Below are 4,367 nucleotides of genomic sequence, written 5' to 3' on the forward strand. Positions count from 1 at the left end.
CCTGGCTGTCCTGGAATTCACTCTGTAGACCAGACTGGCCCCGAACTCAGAAATCCACCTGCCTCTGCCTCCCAAGTGCTGGGATTAAAGGAGTGTGCCACCACTGCCTGGCCCATACTTTCATTATGGAAATTAATAAATGTTTTGGAATCCTAGAAAATCAAAATAAATGTTCGCTGTACATCTAGCAGATTGTGTAGTGAAAAGCATAAGTGACCAGAGTGTACTGAAGCTGAGAAAAGCCTGCCATGATAATGTATCCACTAGTGTGAAATAAGGCATTTCACAAGCAAAATGAAGATTTTGCCAAGCTTGAGAAAACTTGGTTTTGAGTTATTTTCTCAGCAGAATGAAAAGTATGCCATTTATAGCTCTTCTAGATTTGGGGGAAGATATGTAGCTGACTTAGGTCCCATTTGCGTGTCACTAATACATTCCATTTATATATATATATTGATTCTGAATTGTTTCAAAATTTCTACTCTCAACTCTAAAAGGTCTTCTACTATATTTTAGTTACACACACACACACACCTCTAAGCCTCCCATTTCTTATCTATAATTCTGTAGTATTGGTGACATTTACAATATCTTTGCAAAGGGGTTTTATAAGATTCTCTGTGTAAAGCACATTGTCTGGAATGTGGTAAGATTTCATTAAATCTCAGCTATTAATACTACTACTACTGAGATTAAGCGCATACGTGATAGCCTTAGAAGTTAGAGTATGTGCTGCTTAAAATAGGCTTGGGTTTGGTTCTTTCCTATAATAGAATGCATTACGCTTGACTCTTAGGATACAAAATTAGGTGCTGTGTCATAGATACGTGCTGACTGTAGACTCATTGTGGGATTCCCAAAGTCTGAAAATGTTTTTTCACTGGGATAAATTTACATGTGACTATGAATTCAAAGACCCTATATTTTGTTTCAAATTAGACAACAAAAAAGGATGCAGAGGACAGCCAAGTTTCAGCCAAAGTCAGCATAAAAAACTCGAAGGATCTTGGTGAAAGAAAATGGTATTCCACAGCTCAAATACTTACGCTGCACTGAATAAAATGGGACATTCTTCATTACGGTGGTGTTCAGAAGTAACATTCAGCCCCTCATAAATGCTAGCAAATGTTATGTGGAATTTCTAATTAAAATTTCATGACAGCCATTAATAGTGGATATTTAACTTCTCCCACTTTATGAAGAAAATTTGAGTCTTTAGAAGTATTAAGTAACTTTCTCAAGACTGCTGTAAACATAGTGTCTTGGCTCTTAAAGCCAAGTGTCAAAGATCAAAAATTTACCTTGGGATTCTTTAATTGATTTAAGTTAGGTGATTTATCATGGAAAGTAAACCTTTGCACTATTGTTATGAAACTAGTAGGTAGCAAGCTAGACTTTGGTTTTGAACACAATTCTCTTGACATCACACACTACTGAACCACTCAGTGTGACTCTCGTTTTGCCCTACTATGTGATGCTCCATAACAGTTTATTTATCTTTATTGCTTAAAAATTCAACACATGTATAAAATACACTCGATCACATTTACCCCCATTTCCTGCTTTATAAACTTCACCATTATTCCTTTCCAAGTCCATAAAGTCCCAAGTCCACAAAATGCTGCTGTATATGTGTGGGTGTAGGATCATCTCGTAGGACATGGATGGCTTCTCAGAAACCACAACCTTGAAGCTGACACTTCCTTCCCAACAGCCATCAATTATCAAGGGTTCTTCAGCAAGTGAACGTGCATTCCTACATATGCACACATGCAACAATATAATTATTAAAATATTTAAAACAGGATAGAAACATAAACACTTAAGAAAGCCTATTTTATTATAACAATAAAAATCTACTTGAAAAAAGAAATTCAGTATGGCTGTCTCTTGAGAGGCTCTGCCAGAGCCTGACAAATACAGAGTTAAAAGCTCGCAGCCAACCTTTGGACTGAACTCTGGGTTTCAGAACTCCTGATAGAAGAGCTGGAGAAGGAACTGAAGGAGCTGAGGGGTTTGTAGCTCCATAGAGGGAGCAACAGTGTTAACAGGCCAGACCCCATGGAGCTCCTGGGGACTGGACCACCATCCAAATAATACACATAGAGTGGCCCATAGTGCTGGCCACATATGTGGCAGAGGATGGCCTTTTTGGATAGCAGTGTGAGGAGAGGCCCTTGGGTCTGAGAGTGTTCAATCGTCCAGTGTAGGAGAATGCCAGGGCAGAAGGACAGGAGTTGGTGGGTGGGGGAGCACCCTCATAGAGGCAGGGGGATGGGGGATGGGATAGGGTGTTTCTGAAGGGGAGATCTGGAAAGGGGGAAACATTTGAAATGTAAGTAAAGAAAATATTCAATCCAAAAAAGAAAAAAAAAGTTCAGGAAACAGTTTTATTGACAATACATGAAAAAGAATAAAATACTTAGAAATACTTTCACCAAGAAGAAAAGCCATGTGAGTACTAATCACCTGGGTCAGGTCCCTTTTCTCTTTCCAGATCTATTTTTCTTAAGTCTTGGCTCCCATGCTTTTCATGTCTCCCCATCCCTTGTTGTTTCTGTGCTCTGTAGAAAAAAAAATTTTTTTGAAAAATTGCATCTTAACAGCAAAGTCCTTAAGAGGAAAGATGTACCAATGGGAGATGAAACATCCCATCCCACAGGCAAGCTCTTTTATCTCAGGAAGTAAATAAATCAGAAGCTTCAGGAAGTTCTGGATGCTGAGCAGATCCACTAGGTCCCTTTCTTCCCAAGAGTACATAGGCAGTAAGGGCTGCTGAGTGATGCTCTCAGAGCAATCATGATTCCTGAAAGAAGCAGAGAGCAGCTGAGCTCTAGCAGAGGCTCAGAACAACTGTGATACCCAGAAAACACACTCTCCAACTCTTGAGCTGCTTGCAGGTTATGCTCCAAGTCTCCCACTTTTATGAACTGTGACTCACACTTGGGTGACTTTTTGGTGATGTAGCTGTCTTCAAGTCATTTCTATTGCTGTGGGAACCCTTCACCTACACTCCTCTAGGTATCTCCAATAAACTTATTGATTCTCACCATGTTGGAATGTGGTGGTGCTCATATGTCTGTTGTGAGCTCCTCATCTAAGGTAAGTGAATGTTTCTTCGTGTCTACCTGATCACAGTGTCAATCTGTTGTCCCCCCTTCCACAGGCTCCTCCCTCCTCCACTCTCTGGAATGCTTCAGACATTTTTTCTGCCACTTTGGCCAGCACATAGCTGCCACTACCTTTATTGCTGCTATGACCACTCCCCTGACACTTTTGATGTCTCTCTTTGTTATCAGCTCAGCCTGCTTCACTAATGATAAAGGTCTTAAAAGTAAGAGAAAAAGAAACAAAGAGAAGTCTTTTAATAAGGTCCAATGATGCTGTACCAGTGAGATAGCATAGGAGGACATCTCATGACTTACTCAAGAAGTAAAAAGAACTGCTTGATTATGTAGCCAAGAGTGTCATTTGACAAGGGTGATTGCACTACCTGTTGCACAAAGCACAAATGAAGTATTGTGATCTGCCTAATGCTGACCCATCAGGGAAAGTCTTCCCTCTCTGACAAGCATAAAGATTGTGGTAGAACCAGTCAGAGTGTACAAGAGATTGTCCTGTGAGGCATTCTGTTTTTCAAGGCCCGAATAGGTTATATAAAGTATCCCTAACAAAATATTTTCTTCTACTAAAGCCATAGAAGAATTCTACAGCTATAGCTGAGTTGCCATGAGAGCCATCCAGTTGGTTACCTATAAAAGGCCTCTTCCGCTGTCTCTTGGTTGCTTGCAGAAAGCTTTTAGGAATAAGGAAAAGGCTAGCAAATGGCTGTTTTAGCAGTGTTGCCCATTGGTAGGAAACACACAAGAGTGCACACAACAAATTCTTATTGAAATTACAGTGCAAATCTAACAATTCTAATAGCATTTAGCAATACTTAATGGTATTTAAGAACACTTGAGAATGTCTTTTTTTTTCCTTAGTGCTACAAAGAGGAGAGCTCCCCTGATCTGTCTCACAATGGGGAAGATCTTTAGCCTTCACTCTTGGCTTTGTCTTGTCTCTTGGAGACCATTAGAAGCACAATCCAGTGATGCAATGTTCCAGAGTTCTCTGTGTTTCTGAATCTACCCATCATGATCTTGCCAATGACGATGTCACAGCATCAGTGCCAATCCCAACCCTGCATCTCCACTTGCCCAAAGCTTGGCATCCAGATCTGAGATGTCAGCTGTCTAGTAGAGTTCATCTTGGCTCATGATTTTAGTACTGATACCACCTCAACCTGGAGCTTCATAGATATTTTAGGTTACAGGTTGGAAATCATTTTGTTTATTTGCTGGCTTGAACTATGTAATTCTGAAGTC

General features: G+C 40.2%; 1 long non-coding RNA gene across 1 annotated transcript; it reads right to left on the bottom strand.

Moving 5' to 3' along the window:
• Window positions 1-1,457: 1,457 nt before the first annotated feature.
• On the bottom strand, window positions 1,458-2,559 carry LOC116082713. Its single transcript, XR_004115401.1, has 2 exons — window positions 2,470-2,559; window positions 1,458-1,756 (listed from the first exon to the last, which is right to left on the bottom strand). It is a non-coding gene; the product is annotated as an uncharacterized LOC116082713 (long non-coding RNA).
• Window positions 2,560-4,367: the final 1,808 nt, after the last annotated feature.

The sequence above is a fragment of the Mastomys coucha genome, unplaced genomic scaffold (assembly GCF_008632895.1).
Source record: "Mastomys coucha isolate ucsf_1 unplaced genomic scaffold, UCSF_Mcou_1 pScaffold7, whole genome shotgun sequence".
In the NCBI taxonomy this organism is placed as follows: domain Eukaryota; kingdom Metazoa; phylum Chordata; class Mammalia; order Rodentia; family Muridae; genus Mastomys; species Mastomys coucha.